Source organism: Hemitrygon akajei, unplaced genomic scaffold (assembly GCF_048418815.1).
Source record: "Hemitrygon akajei unplaced genomic scaffold, sHemAka1.3 Scf000099, whole genome shotgun sequence".
Classification (NCBI taxonomy): Eukaryota; Metazoa; Chordata; class Chondrichthyes; order Myliobatiformes; family Dasyatidae; genus Hemitrygon; species Hemitrygon akajei.
The window spans coordinates 1,951,560-1,971,759 of NW_027331985.1; the positions used below are offsets into that span (position 1 = coordinate 1,951,560).

General features: G+C 45.9%; 1 protein-coding gene across 1 annotated transcript in view; it reads left to right on the plus strand.

Moving 5' to 3' along the window:
* LOC140723054 (NACHT, LRR and PYD domains-containing protein 12-like) overlaps nt 1-20,200 on the plus strand; it is an 868,270-nt gene that overhangs the window by 786,075 nt on the left and 61,995 nt on the right. The window lies entirely within an intron of this gene.

Genomic DNA, 20,200 nt, shown 5'->3' on the forward strand with positions numbered 1-20,200 from the left:
ATCCTCGGGAGGATGCCTTTCGGCATTTGGACCCACCCCCAGTCATCTAACTGACCGCACACTGCTCCCTCGGGATCCAGTGTCTGTGAATCCTCGGGAGGATGCCTTTCGGCATTCTGACCCACCCACAGTCATCTAACTGACCGCACACTGCTCCCTCGGGATCCAGTATCTGTGAATCCTCGGGAGGATGCCTTTCGGAATTTGGACCCACCCCCGGTCATCTAACCGACCGCATACTGTTCCCTCGGGATCCAGTATCTGTGAATCCTCGGGAGGATGCCTTTCAGCATTTGGACCCACCCTCAGTCATCTAACTGACCGCACACTGCTCCCTCGGGATCCAATATCTGTGAATCCTCGGGAGGATGCCTTTCGGCATTTGGACCCACCCTCAGTCATCTAACTGACCGCACACTGCTCCCTCGGGATCCAGTATCTGTGAATCCTCGGGAGGATGCCTTTCGGCATTCTCATTCACCCCCAGTCATCTAACTGACCGCACACTGCTCCCTCGGGATCCCGTATCTGTGAATCCTCGGGAGGGTGCCTTTCGGCATTTGTACCCACCCTCAGTCATCTAACTGACCGCACACTGCTCCCTCGGGATCCAGTATCTGTGAACCCTCGGGAGGATGCCTTTTGGCATTCTGACCCACTCTCAGTCATCTAACTGACCGCTCACTGCTCCCCCGGGATCCAGTATCTGTGAATCCTCGGGAGGATGCCTTTCGGCATTCTGACCCACCCTCTGTCTTCTAACTGACCGCACACTGCTCCCTCGGGATCCAGTATCTGTGAATCCTCGGGAGGATGCCTTTCGTCATTCTGACCCACCTTCAGTCATCTAACTGACCGCACACTGCTCCCTCGAGATCCAGTATCTGTGAATCCTCGGGAGGATGCCTTTCGGCATTTGGACCTACATTCATCATCTAACTGACCGCACACTGCTCCCTCGGGATCCGGTATCTGTGAATCCTCGGGAGGATGCCTTTCGGCATTTGGACCTACACTCATCATCTAACTGACCGCACACTGCTCCCTCGGGATCCGGTATCTGTGAATCCTCGGGAGGATGCCTTTCGGCATTTGGACCTACACTCATCATCTAACTGACCGCACACTGCTCCCTCGGGATCCGGTATCTGTGAATCCTCGGGAGGATGCCTTTCGGCATTTTGAACCCGTGCTGTTTCGCGCGTCATTCTGCAGTTTCCCGTGGGCAGGAAAAGTCAACGTTGATTGCATCAGCACAAGTCAGGTTTAGCAGAGCGATAAGGGCGAGAATCATCTGATACCGAATGGGGAAAGGAGAGAAAGAGGGAGGGGCCATTCTTTGGAAAGCCAGTACTCATGTCCACCACGGAAATAACCCAGAGAACAGTATAGAAGGTGGTCACTCGCCCGATTCAATGTAACGTTGAGACTTTATAAATCACTGTTAGGGCTGCACTTTGAGTGTTGTGAGCAGTTTTGAGACTCTCCGATAAGAAAGGATGTACAGAAACTAGGGAGTGCTCAGTCCTGGTTTACGAAAATGATTTCCGGATTTAACGGCTTGTCATTTGAAGAGGGTTTGTTGGCTCTGGCCCGGAATTCACTGGAAAACAGAAAAATGAGGTGTGACGTCATAGGAAATATTGAATGGTGAAAGATCTTGACAGAATAGATGTGGGATGGATAATGTTTTATGGTGAGAGAGTCTAGGACCAGAGGACGCTGCCTCAGAATAGAGGAGCGTCCTTGTAGAACGGCAAACAGAACTAATTTCGTCAGCCAGAGAGGGCTGAATCCTATAATTCCTCGCCGCGGGCAACTGCAGAGTCCAAGTCTTTATGTATATTTAAGACGGAAAGTGATAGATTCTTTATTCTGCAGGTCATGGATAGAAAAAAAAAACAAGACATTGGGGCTGAAAGGAAAATTGGATCAGCCACGATGAAATGGCGGAGCAGACTCGATAGACCAACTTGACTAATTCTGCTCCTATTCTTAATGTCCTTATGGCCTTAACTGCTTTGCGCTGATTATTATATGAGCCGTCTCGTTAACTTTGCTTCCTGTATCGTTTCGATATCTACACATGAATCGCCCGTCATCTGTGTGCGCAGTTACATTTGAAGACACCTGGTGACCCCATCTCTACCACAGGAGCGGGCAACGCCTTCCAATCACAACCACTTATTGTTTGTACAACACCGCGTGTGTAGCCCAGGTGGTATCCTGGTAAATCTGCTCTTCACCCCCTTTAACGTTCCCACCGTCTCCCTAAGCTCAACATTTCAAGTGTGGTCTAACCTGTGCGTTACAGATCTGCCACATTTTCTCACCATGTTTGAGCTCGATTCCAGACAAATGAAGGCCAGCGCGCCTTCCTAACATTGCTCCCGACTTGTTCACAGTTCACAGCACATTTACCATCAAAGTATGTATACAGTAGACAGCCTTGAGGTTCGTCTTGTTGCAGGCGGCCACAAAGCAAAGAACCCGCTTAAAGAAAACAAAAACACACGTAATTCAGGACTAAGGAAAACTCCGAGGAATTCCACAAGTATGTGAAGAGCAAGAGGGTGAGATGTGAGAGAATAGGACCAATCAAGTGTGAGAATGGAAAAGTGTTTATGGAACCCGTGGAAATAACGGAGGTACTTAAAGAATAATTTGCTTCAGTATTCACTACGGAAAAGGATCCTGGCGATTGTAGGGATGACTTGCAGTGGACTGAGAAGTTTGAGAATGTGCCGGAGATTTTGGAAAGCATCCATTTGGATAAGTCTCCGGGACCGGACGGGATGTACACCCAGGCTACATGAAAGGCTTATTGAGGAAGAAAGGAGGCATGGGTTCCAAGTGGGCATGGCTTTGTGGAACCAGAACTGGCTGTCCACAGAAGGCAAAGAGTGATTGTAGACGGGTCATATTCCGCATGGAGGCCGGGGACCAGGAGTGTGCCTCAGGGATCTGTTATGGGACTCCTATTCCTTGTGTTTTCTTTAATGACCTGGATGAGGATGTGGAGGGATAGGTTAGTAAATTTGCTGATGGCACAAAGGTTCAGGGTTTAGTGGATAGTGTGGTGGGCTGTCAGAGTTTATAGCTGGACACTGATAGGATGCATTTTGGTAGGTCAAATACCATAGCATAATATAGTATTAATGACAAGACTCTTGGCAGTTTGGAGGATTAGATGGATCTTGGGGTCCGAGTCCATACGACACTAAAAGCTGCTTCGCAGTTTGACTCTGTGGTTAAGAAGGCATACGGTGCATTGGCCTTCATCAATTGTGAGATTGAGTTTAAGAGCGGGAGGTAATGGTGCAGCTATTCAATGTGGAATAATGGCTTCTAAGTTGAATTTTCCTAATGTGTGTCCTTAATTGGCCATCCTGCATTTACTTCTACCAATGCATTGCGGAGGTAATCCCAAATACATAGCTATTTTATGTAAAAGCAGGAGATGAAGAGATCTGTTTACCGAGTTGAATCTATAAATAACAGAAAATATCATGCCGGTATTTACACCTGTTGGGGTCCGGTCCGAAGCCCGCCTTCCGGGTCTTGCTCCGGTCCACGGAATCCGGACTCCAGGCCTTGCAGCCAGCCCTCCTGTCACACGGAGCCATTTAATCATCTTGGCTTAAGGAGGTACACCTGTTGCCTATTAGGGGGTTGGTGTTTTTAAGAGGCTCGGGGACTGATCCTAGTTGTGGGGTCGTCCTGCTCCGAAGCCAGTTTAACCCGCTCTGAATCCTGTTCTGCCCTGGTTGCCGCCCTGCTCGGAATCCTGCTTTGCCCTGGTTGCCGGCCTGTTCTGTATATGCTCTATCCGGTTGGTCTTGTTCCGCTGCTTCTCTCCTGTGCGCTGGTCCCGCTGTTCTGCCGTATTCTCATTGCTCGCGCTGCCACTCTGTCGGTTGCTTTTCCCAATGTACCGTTGTATCACGGTAGTCCTGCTGCTCACCCTGGACCCAGTTTCCTTCTTATCCCTTGCCTCCGTCGGGCAGATCCGGCCGGTCTGCCGCTGTCCGGCGGGGGCTCTGCCCCTGCCTCTCCGTTACCTCCGTCGGGCAGTTCCGGCCGGATTGCCGCTGGCCGGCGGGGTGTCTGCCCTTTCCACCTATTGCTCCCTAAGGGTTGTGCCCCGCACCTGCCCAGGTGTCCGCGACTGGCCCAGGCCTCTGTGTTTCCGCCTGGGAGGCGGCCCTGCCCGGGATCCCTGCGGCCCGCCATGAGGAATCCTCCTGCCCTGCCACGTCCGAACTCTGGGATCCTCCTGCCTTACCCCTCACGTGCCATGGCATCCCCATCCTGTCCTACCCCTAGTACTTCAGTGTCTGCGTCCTGCATTTGGGTCCAATTCTGCCCCCGTTCCTGACATTACCAGGGTCAAACGTGCTGATGGTTGTGCTGGTAATCCACAGGGCAGTGAATGGCAGCCTTATCATCTCATTATATTCCTACAGCTAATTGAACGCCACAGTGTTTCAGCATCTAACTGTTCCTCAGGCGGATTCAACAGCGGTTTTGATGGTTTCAAAATCCACAGCACGAGCAGAAATTTCTAATTCATATACATTATAGGATGTATCAGAGGTATTTCAGCACACACTCACACATATATAGATACATACACACTCCCACATACACACATATGCATACAGGAGCAAACAAATAAACACACACACACACATACACATCACAGGTATGGAGAAGATAGTTTAAGAGATGCAGGGATCGATTGACAGTTCTGGACCTCAAGGTATCGAAAATATGTATGATACAGGGGAGGCTGATCTAAATGACGTAAACACTGATATCGTCCAGGTGTGATGGAGAACTGGACAGAGTGTCTGTGTACACAGCGGGGATGTTTTATATCTGGTGGCACATAGTGGGGCGGGGTGGGGTGGGTTTGTTGCCTGAGCGGTGACGCCAGTTTCTCAGTAGTTCATCAGTCAGCTCCAGGCTGCAATATGGAAAATTAGATTATTTCAAATGTGAAACCTGAGTTTCCCTCACATTCCTACTCACAAGCTATCTCAGTACCACACAGAACATGGCTGTCCACTATATAATCAATAAAACATGGACCAGTCCGAAGCTCATATAAAAATAAAATCAAATTGAATATTACATTATTTTTGAGTGGGACATCACTCGAATAAACTCACACTGTTGTTCTCATTGAGGAACGGATAAAAGAATCGGCAAACTGAAGAGAGCAGAGATACTCGTTGAAGGAAGCAATTTACAATTGTTGAGGAACATCTATTGATATACATGCTGCTGGAACATGAAACATTCTGCCTCTCTGGGTTTTATTTCTATCAAATCATGAATTTACTTACGCACTTATATATTTACATTAAAGCACTTATCTGAAGTGTTTATTTACATTGAACATTGAAGTCGTTGCGCTGCCAAACCATAGAAAATTACAGACCAGGTGCTGTACTACTGGATGGATCTGGTTGAGTAAGAAATAACATGCAGAATTATGCCGGGCCGAATGGTCTCTTTAACCTATGATTATTATCCGGAATGTACTGTTCGAACAACCGACACTATTCCTCAATGATCTCTCCATCACACAATTATAACATAAACCAACTCAGGGAAGACAACGACTATTTTAAGAGTAGTTACAGGATTTGAGAAAGTAAGAGAAAAAATACTCCGGCTGTCACTGAATCGGTGGCTTCCGGATACAGGACTGAGACGACACACTTAACGCTCGATCAGAGACTGACAAATACAGAATGAAACCCACACTCTCACACTGTAACAGAGACAGACAGATACAGAATGAAACCCACACTCTCACACTGTAACAGAGACTGACAGATACAGAATGAAACCCACACTCTCACACTGTAACAGAGACTAGCAGATGAAGAATGAAACCCACACTCTCACACTGTAGCAGAGACTGACAGATACAGAATGAAACCCACACTCGCACACTGTAACAGAGACTGGCAGATACAGAATGAAACCCACACTCTCACACTGTAGCAGAGACTGACAGATACAGAATGAAACCCACACTCTCACACTGTAACAGAGACTGACAGATACAGAATGAAACCCACACTCTCACACTGTATCAGAGACTGACAGATACAGAATGAAACCCACACTCTCACACTGTAACAGAGACTGACAGATACAGAATGAAACCCACACTCTCACACGTTAACAGAGACTGACAGACACAGAATGAAACCCACACTCTCACACTGTAGCAGAGACTGACAGATACAGAATGAAACCCACACTCTCACACTGTAACAGAGACTGGCAGATACAGAATGAAACCCACACTCTCACACTGTAACAGAGACTGACAGATACAGAATGAAACCTACACTCTGACACTGTAACAGAGACTGACAGATACAGAATGAAACCCACACTCTCACACTGTAACAGAGACTGGCAGATACAGAATGAAACCCATACTCTCACACTGTAGCAGAGACTGACAGATACAGAATGAAACCCACACGCTCACACTGTAACAGAGACTGACAGATACAGAATGAAACCCATACTCTCACACTGTAGCAGAGACTGACAGATACAGAATGAAACCCACACTCTCACACTGTAACAGAGACTGGCAGATACAGAATGAAACCCACACTCTCACACTGTTGCAGAGACTGACAGATACAGAATGAAACCCACACTCACACACTGTAACAGAGACTGACAGATACAGAATGAAACCCACACTGTCACACTGTAACAGAGACTGACAGATACAGAATGAAACCCACACTCTCACACTGTAACAGAGACTGACAGATACAGAATGAAACCCACACTCTCACACTGTTGCAGAGACTGACAGATACAGAATGAAACCCACACTCACACACTGTAACAGAGACTGACAGATACAGAATGAAACCCAAACTGTCACACTGTAACAGAGACTGACAGATACAGAATGAAACCCACACTCTCACACTGTAGCAGAGACTGACAGATACAGAATGAAATCCACACCCTTACACTGTAACAGAGACTGACAGATACAGAATGAAACCCACACTCTCACACTGTAACAGAGACTGACAGATACAGAATGAAACCCACACTCTCACACTGTAACAGAGACTAGCAGATGAAGAATGAAACCCACACTCTCACACTGTAGCAGAGACTGACAGATACAGAATGAAACCCACACTCGCACACTGTAACAGAGACTGGCAGATACAGAATGAAACCCACACTCTCACACTGTAGCAGAGACTGACAGATACAGAATGAAACCCACACTCTCACACTGTAACAGAGACTGACAGATACAGAATGAAACCCACACTCACACACTGTATCAGAGACTGACAGATACAGAATGAAACCCACACTCTCACACTGTAACAGAGACTGACAGATACAGAATGAAACCCACACTCTCACACGTTAACAGAGACTGACGGACACAGAATGAAACCCACACTCTCTCACTGTAGCAGAGACTGACAGATACAGAATGAAACCCACACTCTCACACTGTAACAGAGACTGGCAGATACAGAATGAAACCCACACTCTCACACTGTAACAGAGACTGACAGATACAGAATGAAACCTACACTCTGACACTGTAACAGATACTGACAGATACAGAATGAAACCCACACTCTCACACTGTAACAGAGACTGGCAGATACAGAATGAAACCCATACTCTCACACTGTAGCAGAGACTGACAGATACAGAATGAAACCCACACGCTCACACTGTAACAGAGACTGGCAGATACAGAATGAAACCTATACTCTCACACTGTAGCAGAGACTGACAGATACAGAATGAAACCCATACTCTCACACTGTAACAGAGACTGACAGATAGAGAATGAAACCCACACTCTCACACTGTAACAGAGACTGACAGATACAGAATGAAACCCACACTCTCACACTGTAGCACAGACTGGCAGATACAGAATGAAACCCACACTGTCACACTGTAACAGAGACTGACAGATACAGAATGAAACCCACACTCTCACACTGTAACAGAGACTGACAGATACAGAATGAAACCCACACTCTCACACTGTTGCAGAGACTGACAGATACAGAATGAAACCCACACTCACACACTGTAACAGAGACTGACAGATACAGAATGAAACCCACACTGTCACACTGTAACAGAGACTGACAGATACAGAATGAAACCCACACTCTCACACTGTAACAGAGACTGACAGATACAGAATGAAACCCACACTCTCACACTGTAGCCGAGACTGACAGATACAGAATGAAACCCACACTCACACACTGTAACAGAGACTGACAGATACAGAATGAAACCCACCACTGTCACACTGTAACAGAGACTGACAGATACAGAATGAAACCCACACTGTCACACTGTAACAGAGACTGACAGATACAGAATGAAACCCACACTCTCACACTGTAACAGAGACTGACAGATACAGAATGAAACCCACACTCTCACACTGTAACAGAGACTGACAGATACAGAATGAAACCCACACGCTCATACTGGAGGAGAAACCGGCATGAAATGCATAGACACAGTCTATGAGAGAGACAGGGAGTGGTGTGTGTGTGTGTGTGTGTGTGTGTGTGTGTGTGTGTGTGTGTGTGTGTGTGTGTGTGTGTGTGTGTGTGTGTGTGTGTGTGTGTGTGTGTGTGTGTGTGTGTATGTTGATAATACTTTTTAATATGGCTTTATTTGATGACGAGGCTTTATTTGACAACCCTGCGAAGGGCACTCTAAAGGAAATGCCAAAGAAACGGGTATTTTTATGACAAACCATGAGATCATATCGGAATGGAATCTATGCATGATTTTTTAAAATCCTGCCGGTATTTACACCAGAGAGAAATTGTGTTGATGGTTGTGCTTGTAACCCAAGGGCAGTGAATGACAGCCTAATCAGCCCATTATACTTACTCCTACAGCTAATTGAACGCCACAGTGTTTCAGCATCTAACTGTTCCTCAGGTGGATTCAACAGCACAGCACGAACAGGTAGTTTTATTCACATACATTATAAGATGTATAAGAGGTATTACAGCATACACACACACACACACACACACACACACACACACACACACACACACACACACACACACACACACACACAGAAACTACATATGTGGAAAATATAGTTTAACAGATGGACTGAACCGTCGACACCTCTAGACTTAGAGAAGGTGTCGGAGATAAACATTACACAGGGGAGGCTGATCAAAATGATGTAAACATCGATATCGCCCAGGACTGATGGAGAACTGGACAGAGTGTCTGTGTACACAACGGGGATGTGTTATATCCGGGAGCAATAAGTGGATGAGGTGGGGTGGGTTTGTTGCCGAAGTGGAGCTGCTGAATTAAAAAAAATGCAAAGTGAATGACATTAACTGAAAGTCTGGAGAAGGAGACTGAGAGTGCCCCTGGATCCAGAGCACACTGAGAGGAAAACAAGTCTATTTGTAAATGAAACAATAGGTGTGACAGTGAAAATTGTCAAAAATGCCGGACACACCGATTCCCGATTGCTCGTGGAAAGAGAACCGAAGTGAAAGTTTCATGTAGGAAAATAGGATCAGCCGGGACCGCTGCCAACACTATTGTGGAAACTTGTAAACAGAGCCGATTATTGCTCACTTACTGGTCTCATTACACATTTTGGTCGAATTGCATGTAACATAATGTAACCATTAATACTATTGGCATTACCTCAGTCAGATTGCAGAGAGATCGCAGAGGGATCTGATTGAGGGAATGCCAATGGTATTATTGCGTTTGTGTTACATGCCCACAACATTTGCACCTGAGACACTGCCGGTGATGTAATTTGTTTGTTCAATAACAATAGTCAGAGGTGGGACCTTGTCACTGGAGATCGATCACTTGTATAAATCAGAGCCTGTTGCAGTACGTCAGCCCAGAGTGCCTTGCCGAGCTGTGGAATTCAGAGCAATAGCCGTCACTGCGTCACTCAAATGGGATATCCAGTAATCTGGCGGATAGAAGACATTTACTACCCGGTTATTTCAGCCGTTGGAATTCCCGGTAAGCCGCTGTTACTCCTGCAAACGGCAGAAACTGATAGTTAACTCCTATGTTCCGAAGTGTTTCCTCGCTACTTGTTTCCACAGCCACCTGTCCAGACCCCGCATTTCAGTCATGGGCGGAAGGCGCTGACAATATTAATCCCATTGGTTTCGTAGCGGACAGCGCTCCATATTGGAGCCGAGATGCTGCCTTTGACTGAAATCCTCTCGCTGCCTTGATGTGGATGAATAATCATGAATTGAAATGTCTGAAAACGAGGACACCGGGCTACACTGCATCCGTGGGAAACAGCCGTCCTTCTTTTAGGTCCCTATGAATCGCCTGACTGGGTGACTGAACGACGCAAGTGGTTCATTTATTTTAGAAATGTGAGCAGCGGAAACGGCCGATATGGATTTCATTTCATTCCTGTGCGGCTCAGAGGCAGTGATGCCGGTATTTAATGTCCATCCCTTACTGCGGCCGAGGTGGCATTTAAGCAGCTCATCTCTCGTCAGTTTTGGTAATTCACCCAGATTTAACAGAACTCGCAGGAAGTCTCTGTCACCCCGATAATGCACACTCTCAGTCGCTCCATATGTCCTTGGTCCGGTTTCTACCCTCTGAGGCAGATAACAAAACACAAGAACTAATCTGATTCTATCACACTGCGGCTCGAATTTCCTGACTAGTCAGTAATGTCTCTGCCTCCTTCCTTCCCTCTTGCAGTTAACCTGGTGGCGATTGTAATCCTGTCCAGAGGAAAGTGCGGTCTCTCCAAATGCATCACTCGCTACCTGCTGGAAATGGCAGCGGCCGATCTCCTGGTCGTTATCTCTGACCCTTTGTTGAACTGGACTATTTTCATATACTTTAGGTCTTCCTTCCTCTATTGGACTCCCGTTTGCAGGGTTGTTCGTTGCCTGCTCATAGGAAGCACCGGGGTCTCTGTCTGGCTGACAGTCGCGTTCACCTGTGACAGATTTGTTGTGAAAAGCAGAAAACAAAATATTGCACCGAAAGAACGGCGGCTGTGGTTATCGGGACAGTGAGTGTTCTGGGCTGTTTTGAAAGTGTCCCTTTCTACTTTACATTGTAGCCTTTGATGATAATTAATGGAGTTTCCTTTGGCTGTGTCACCAAAGAGAGTTTCTCTACGTCCCCCTCGTGGGCCGCACTTGAGATGATACATCGCATTTTCATGCCTTGTCTCCCGTTTGTTCTGATATTATTGGTCAATTCTCTGACAGTCAGACGGATTTTGTCCGCCAGTAAAGTCCGGATGGGGTTCCGGGGCCGCAGCAACGGAAAGAATGACAACGACCCGGAGATGGAGAACCGAAAGAAATCGGTCGTTTTACTATTCAGTATAACCGGTAGTTTTATATTTCTGTGGTTAACAAGGGTAGTATTTGATATTTACGCACGGATTGTAAACATCCCTCGCTACTCGTTCACGGATCCGATTTACATCGCAGACTCCACGGCGACGATGCTGCAGATCCTCAGCTCCTGCACCAACACATGTATTTACGCCGTGACTCAGAGCAAGTTCAGAGAGGAGCTGAAGAATGCGGTGAAATACCCGCTGAAACTGTTAACTGAATTCGTTAAATTGTAGAGCGACCAGCTGGTTTCTACAGTAGAATTAAATCAATCGCCATTTTTCTTCATAAGCTGTCCACTTGCCGATATGTAAAACCACAGCTGACAACTGAGCGCTCTGAAATACACATGCGTTTAATGGTGATACATTTCACTCGCCGTCTACACCGTAAATATGAAAATTGTCCTTCATCAGATTCCTGCCAAATATGCGATACTCACCTCAACGGTAATTAACCCCGATGGATGCTCTGTGGAACTCGGGAACTGTCCGGGACGGTCCAGTCAGGTCCCGTCCGTTTTATTTTCATTCCCTCCGTGACATCTCATTCTTCGTTCTGGTGATGCCCTCTGTGTGTTTCCTCGGGTTTGTTCAGTCAGGAGGGATCAACTTCCTTTTTTCTCTCTCTCTTTTTCTCTTCCTGAACGAACTGATCTCCATCTGCAAGTGTAATCGATTTTTGGAAAAAATAAAGAATGATACTGGAAATCCGAATTCAGACACAAATTAATGGAAACGCTCAGCTTGTGAGGTACGGCCGGTTAAATATTCATTAATATTTCAGTCATCTATGCTTACCGTTCATCACAATGGTAAAAAAACAGAAATGTCAAATACCTCATATCTGTGGATTCGGACACTGTATCTTTTACATTGATTATCTGATGCGGCAAACCACACATCGAAATATCGCAGAATTACTTTAAACGATGTAGTGCCGCTCTCTGATCGAACATTACTCACTCTGTTGCATTTCCAGTTCCGTCTCACTGATGTCTGACCTGCAACCGATCAGCGTTGTACAACTTCGGTGATTCTACACTCCCGGGGTTTGACGGAAGTGAGAGTTGACCCGACAGGTAACTTTTCGAGCGCAGAATAGATTTATGCGCCTCGCGCCAGTCATTAGTAACTCAACACTTTATTATACATGACTGTTCCAGTGATACGTAACGATTATGTCCCATCTCCGCCCACCCCTTGAGCACAATCACAGTTTGAATCCGAAGGGACTTCATTCTAGTCTTGGTCAATTTAACTCCCAATCAGTTTGAGAGGTTTACTGACTACAACACAACTGCCTGGCAAGATTAAATGACAAAACCATTGCATCCGGAGATGGTAATGACCCGGGGTTAACTTTGTTGTGTCAATGCACTACATGTCCTTCTGTTGTTGCCTGTTGCCTGAGTCCAATCAGAAACAAGAGAAAATCTGCAGATGCTGGAAATCAAAGTAATGGACACAAAATCCTGGAGGAACTCAGCAGGTCAGGCAGCCTCTGTGTAAAAGAGCAAGCAGTGACGTTTCGGGCCCAGACCCTTTATCAGGGTGATCCAATACAATAGGATTAGACATTTCTACCACAAGTGCAGGGTCGGCGACAGATTTTAGACAAACAGGCATGCCTCTTACAAATAGAGGTAATTGTAATGAATAATATGCAACGGGTTGTCTGAGACCCCGATGTCGTTGTGCTAAATTGCCACTAGCAAACCCTTGGTGTTTATTTGCAAATAATTGGAAAGGAGTTGGATAGTCAGACATGCCCAAAGCAGGGACGGTTGACAAAGCGGGGTTAAGAGCATTAAAGGCTGTGTCCACTCCCTGACTCCACTGTATTTCGGCAGACATGCTCGGTAATGAGGCTTGTCGGCGAGGAGCCTCCAACATTCGATATTCAGGAATCCAATGCCTACAGTAATTGACCATTCACAAAACGGGAAGCATTTCAGTTCGGGTGCGGGGAGGTGGCGCATTAATAAAAGCTGCAATTCGTTCTTTGCAATTTGCTCCGTTCCTTGAGAAACCATGTCTCCCAAATCCTGTAGAGTGGACTGACATTTATTTAGGAATGTTTATTGAGGGAAACCTTTTGTCTCTTTTCAGCCAGGCTTGGCAACAGAGCCGCAATGTCATTTTTTCGCAATTAACTCGGCCGAGAGTGATAATCGGCAGTTTGTAAACTTCTACTTTCCCCTGGCAACCGCTGGGCGCTTAAATCCCGTGTGACTGCTGCGGCATAAACCGAGGGGCTCTCAGTTTACCCATGATGCACCCTGGTCCGAGTTCACTGTCCACCACTGTAAGTGAAAGCAGAAAATACTGACTGTCCTTGTGTAATGGGATGGAGAAAAAGGCAGAACAGGGTCTATAACATCAGATGCGGCAGGAATATGGAGAGGATGACGTTAGCATCGGGCACGACGGGACCAAGAGTTAAAACTATCTTGTTAATTGCCCTTAAGTCTGGTTAAAAAAAAAATCACTCACTATCACGATTTGCGTTTGGAATTGGTGAAACAGGGGAATTACAGGGACTACAGGTTGGGAGTAGCACTTCCTGATCCAACAGCGCTTCTATGCCAGGCTTCATACCTTTCACTGCCTCCGGTGACGTTATATTTCCGGATAGAGGGTGGAACAGCATTGGTCTTCCCGTGGTGGGGCGGAATGTAGAATCCCACATGGTTCTTGTGTATCGACCCCAGGGAGGGAGGTGACCCCTCCGGTGACAAATTATATTTCCGGATAGAGGGAGGAACAGCATTGGTCTTCCTGTGGTGGGGCGGAATGTACAATCCCACATGGTTCTTGTGTATCGACCACAGGGAGGGAGGTGACCCCTCCGGTGACAAATTATATTTCCGTATAGAGGGTGGAACAGCATTGGTCTTCCCGTGGTGGGGCGGATTGTACAATCCCACATGGTTCTTGCGTATCGACCCCAGGGAGGGAGGTGACTGCGAAAGCAAAAGGTGTACTACACGCTCGGGCAAAGGAGGGGGAGCAAACGGGTAAAACTTTGTTTTAACGCTGAAAAGGGCGAAGATTAAATTTCCGGAATGAAGTTGTAGAGTTGCGTTAGTATTAGGCAGTGATGAAGACTGTGTGAGGTTTAACCCTGTAAAGTCTGAAGCGCGGGTTCGAGTAGTTCAGGAGTTGCAGGGAGTTTGATGGCTGTAGTGACATGAGAAGTTCGGTTTGGCAATTTAAACCGCTCATTTTGTCCTTTACTCAAACAGTTCTGCCACTGTGTCTTCTGGACCATAATAGATGCGTCCGGTTAGAGAAAGAGTTTCTGCTCTGTTAGTCACGGAAAGGATCGTCTGGTGATCGCTCGGCTGAGATGTTTCAGTGTATCGGACGGTGCGATGGAAATGCATCAGAGGTCGGCATGTCAGAATAAGCTGTCGTTGACAATTAGCGTCGCTGGGCAGTTTAAGAATGCCTGGACTATCTGCACGGTAGCGCAGAGTTGTCCTGCGAGTCTATTCCAGCAGATGCTTCCCATGTGTCAGGGAAACGGGAAACACAGTCAGTCATATGTTCTCCTGTTTTTTGTCTGCACCTGGCAACCTCTTCAGAGTCACTATGGCTTCCACATAATGGCAACCTTACACGGTCCCCTGTAACCACTTTCAATAAGGAACGTTATCTCCATCATTATTGTTTCTCACTTTATTCCTCTGCGGACTTCAAAATGTCCTTGCACTGCAGTCCAAGTCGGTCCCACGCACCACTTTCAATAACATCTGACCATTTCCAGGCAAGGGGTTATAAATCTTACAAATTTGTCCCATAGCCTGACCCTCGGACAGGGCCAGCGGCCGGATTACCGCGACGGGGCAATCATTTTGTTTTGGATAGTGTGAAACAGGATCTATTCTGATTCGCTTCCCGTTTCCTGGTTAAATACGCAAATTATATTCATGTCCCGTTTGATTTTTAGTCCTTTCCGCCAGTGGACAAGCGACCCTGAAAATGGGCTCATTTTTCCTTGGATAGTTCTTTGTCTTGCGGTTTGTCCCCTTTCTGCTCTTCGGCTTCGGTTGCCTGGGCGTTATAAGGCGGGTCGGGGTGTTTGATTCTGTCGTACAGCTTCTGCGAACATTAAAACTTCGATCAGATCTGAATCCGGGACGGGCTCGGGCTCTCTCAGACTCTCTAGGTGAGGGTATAAGCCTTGAGACACCTCCCGGTTCTTCTGTTCGGACGTCTTCTGCAGAGTCGGTCTATTTATTGGTTTCGGAGACTGATGTCGCTGAGCTACCTCCAGCCTTTTCTCAAGTCAAGTCAAGGTTATTGTCATTTAACGAAACAACGTTTCGTTTCCCCGACCCAGGGCACTCACAACCCACAGATACTTAGAAAAACAAAGACAACATACTCCATTGACCAGGCTCAAAATAACAAAGTCAATTGCATAAATCAAAACACTTTATTAAATCCCGCGTAGTGTCTCCGTCTCCTCTAACAGTATCTTGTTTAAAATATATAATTTTCTTTATCTCCAAAGACTCCCATAGAGCCACCGTCCTTGTGTCCAACCACACAAGTCACTGGTAAAAGAAATCACATGTCTAGTATATCCACTTTCCAACTAGCCATCATCAGCAGTGGAGATTGGCGGCACCAGCGGCTCTCCCCGGGATTTCGCTACTCGTTCAATCTGCCGGCGCAACTTTCTCATTTTTTTTTCCTTTACCTTTACAGAGAAAACTCACCTCGCATTTCTGTCAGCAATCTTTACTATCATTACTTACCATCTTCCTTCAATCTACTTACCTGGTTTTCATCATTATCTTTACAGGAAACTCTCTCCCCCGCATTCCTGATCAACTTTACTGTCACTGCTTCCCATCCGCCTTCAATCTACTTACCTGCTCCTGCCAAGGAAAGACAATCAGTCGCAACTCAAGCGTGAACGACATTTCGTTCCGTTCGCCTCTTGCAGACTTATTTATACCTGTTGGATTTGTTTACTAATTGGAAAACATCCTGGGTGGGACTAGGATCCGGATCCTCAAGTCCTTACTTCCCACAATACTTCACATAATACTGCGGTCTTTCCTACTTGATCTTGCCGATGCCGTCCTTTCTACCCGGTCATGGGCCAGGAGGCTCAAAGCGGATCACCCACTCGAAGTTGCCATTCCCACCCACAGTTACTCCATCGTTCGAAACTATTTTGTTGGCATCCTGCTTAACTAAGGCAAATTGTCAGAGATGTTAAAGAATCAAGTTCAGTTGGCAAATCTTTTATTTAACATGCTATCACGGAGAGTCCACATGCGTGGAACTCTAAGGTACAAGTATAATGCTTCTCTTTATATCTAGTAGCAGAGAGGTGTGTGAAATCTCAGCAGAACAATGGAGTTAGTTCATAATGTTTATTTTCATGATTTATTGTTCATCCGTTTAAAATTGTTCATCCATTTGCGCAGCTGTATTATGGTTCTGAGGAACAGTAGTGACAGGCACGATATTATTTCGTGGAAAACGCAGAAGTCCAGAATCTCACAAAGCTTAAGCAACATACAGCCCTGTAAACCTCATATTCGGAAATTTCATCCATAGGGATGGCGGTTGGATGTCAGACAGACAGAGCGAGGGTGATGGTGGTGAATAATGTTCGGAGGGAGGGAGAGCGTGAATGCCGGTTAGAAGGAGTGGCGTCAAGGAAAGGAGTCACAAAGACGGGAAAACTTTGTCCAGACCCGATTCCTGCCTGGGCACAGGCTGTCTAGGTGAGGATATAGACTCTGACATTCCTCACCTTTCTTTGGTTTGGACATGGTTTGGACAGTCAGTCTATGTTTTTCTCGGAGGTTGGTGTGGCCTAGCTACCTCCAGTCGAGTTTACTGTCATTTAATAACACACATGCACACCGACAAACTAGACAAGGTTTCTCCGAGCCGGGTTGTAAAGAACAGCAGCACAAACAACACACAGAACACACTACTTATGAAAGAAAGGACAGCATCCTCCGATGAGCCACGCACAGATAAACAAAGTAAATCAAAACACGTTATTATATTCAGATTCAGTTTATTTGTCATTTAGAAACCACAAATGCAATGCAGTTAAAAAAAAGAGACAACGTTCCCCCAGAATGATATCACAAAAGCACATGACAAAACAGACTACACCAGAAAATCCACATAACGTTTGGCAATCCGCAATCCAGGGTCCGGAGAGAATGCTGCGTATTCTTAGCACGTAACCCAGAAAGGAGCTCCAAAACTACCAGACAAAACAAGACCAAAAACTAAAGCTACAAAACCTGCACGAAACCACGTAGTTACAGCAGTGCAAACAATAGCATAATTCATTAAAAAAAACAGACCATGGGCACAGTAAAAATAGTCCAAAGATGTTAAAAGACTATAAGTTCAAAAGAAACCACCACACAGTTTCCACAAGTCCACAGGGTCCCGATAGACTCGTCATCCCACGCAGGCAGCAGAAGGGAATACCCCCGCTATGGACTTCCGCGGCGCCGCCCGACTCAGCCTCGCAGACACAGCACACAGTGAAAGCGACCTGACCGCAGCGGACTCCATATCCGGCGTACCTCCGAGCCTCCGACCATCCCCTCCGGCACAGCTTCTCCGAGCACCATCCTCTGCCGAGCGTATTAAGACGGCCCCGCCAACGCGACCCCGAGGAATGGGGGCCTGTTCTTCCCAGCTGAGTCCCGGATCTCACAGCAGCAGCAGCAACGAAGAAGGTCTTCCTGGAGATTTCCAGATGTTCCTCCGTGCTCCCACGTCCGTTTTTCATCCGATTATGATTGCGCACGGCACCCCGCTTCACAAATAACAGATAATCAGCTCCGGAATGGCCGCTGCAAGCTCCGTCGCGCCGCCATCTTGGATTACACTTGAATTTGAACGTGATTCAGCACTCCATATGTGTATATGCAATTGTGATAAGAAATACAGACCAGAAAACTTAAATGAGAAGCTACCTCAGAAAAACAAATCATCACTGTGGAAGAAAACCTTAACTAGTGGAATGAGTATGACCTTCCATGGGAGACATCCCAACGATCTGAGCAGACTAGATGTTGACAAGGAATCATCGAGCACCTGACTGAGAGTTGGAGACCTCGTCCCAGAAACAGAGGGGTTCCTTGCGGAAATACAGGACAAGGTGGTTAGCAAAAGGGGAAGAAAATCACAAATACATACAATACAAACAAGGCAATCAATGCAGAAAATGCTAAGAGAAACCAGACACAATCCAACACATTCCAGGATCCTGCGGCAGTTGAACTCAATCTGATTGATTATGCAGCTGCAATCAAGTGGCAAATATCATTCACCAAAATCTTGCTTTAAAATACAAACGGATGAATGACCATGTTAACCTAATTAAGGTACAATAAATTCCAGCCTGATCCACTTAGTCAAAATCTCACAATTTATATGATAATTGATACATTATTACAGATAGGACAACCATAATAACCATCCTGATATAATATTACAGGATAAACAAGCAAATCCCTCAATAGATATAACAATTCTGAACACACACGTTCCCTGACCAGTGGAGCACCTCACCAGGTATTGTTTGTGTCATTAGTCAGACAAATTATTTTCTCTATCAGCTTCCAAATGTTGCTACTCTGTCATTCATTGCCACACCCCGCTGCTGATTTCCTTCTCCTCATCATACGTTCTTACCTCGACCATCGTCCAGAGCCCCAAACTCTGCCCTGTGCAGACTCTCCTCTGGTTTCTGATCCTGCTCCTTTGAACATCCAACCAATGTTTTCGCATTCTGCTTTCAGTCTTTAGAGGACAGCGTGTTTTCTAAGCAGGGAAAATGACCCATAATGTGGAAATGAGCCATGAATAAGGAGGGTATCTCCCAAATTCATTCTTCCTCAGCTCAGAGATTTCAGGGGCAAAGAACATCTCAGACAGAACTGCAGTCAGCTCAACTTCTTCAGTCTGGAGAAAATTCAAGGGGAACCTTTTCACCCACAGAGTGGTGACTGTTTGGAACCCGTCCCACGGGGGAACAAGAGGTGAACGACAGGGGAGGATTTAAAAGGACTGTCGTGGGACAGAATCACTGGCAGGGTCCAGCAGGCCTGAGTTGACTCTGCTCAGTTTAAGATAGTACATAGGGCCAATATGTCTAAAGATAAATTGGTGCATATATTTCCTAATATAAGCCCTATTTGTGACAGATATAACGTAGAGGTAGCTGCTCTAAGAGATGTGTTTAGAATATTGTCTAAAGTTATAGATGTGGATGTTCAACTCAATTTCTCTTACGGCAATTTTTGGGATTATTCAAGAGGAAATAGGGAGAGTATCTGCTTCCACTCAACATGCAATCGCCTTTTCAACTTTACTGACGAGGAGTACTATCTTGTTATATTGGAAAGAATCTAATCCTCTACTGTTTTCTATTGGCTCACCTCCATTATGTCATATCTAAGCTTGGAGAAAATTAGAAGCTGGATGTTTGATACATCGTTTAATTTTGAGCAAGTCTGGTGACCCTTTATTCAATATTTTCATATGATTTAATTTATTTGTTCTTTATTCTCTTTAGGAAAAATCCTTATCTGTGAAGGTTTGGAGGTGACTGGAAGGGTGCCTTTTCTCTTTGTTTTTCTTCTAATTTTATCCTCAATTGGACTGCCCAATCTCTTTTCTTATTCAGTTTAGTGTTTTTTTCCTGCATATAAATAAAATTTTCCAATTTTTTTTAACGATTTA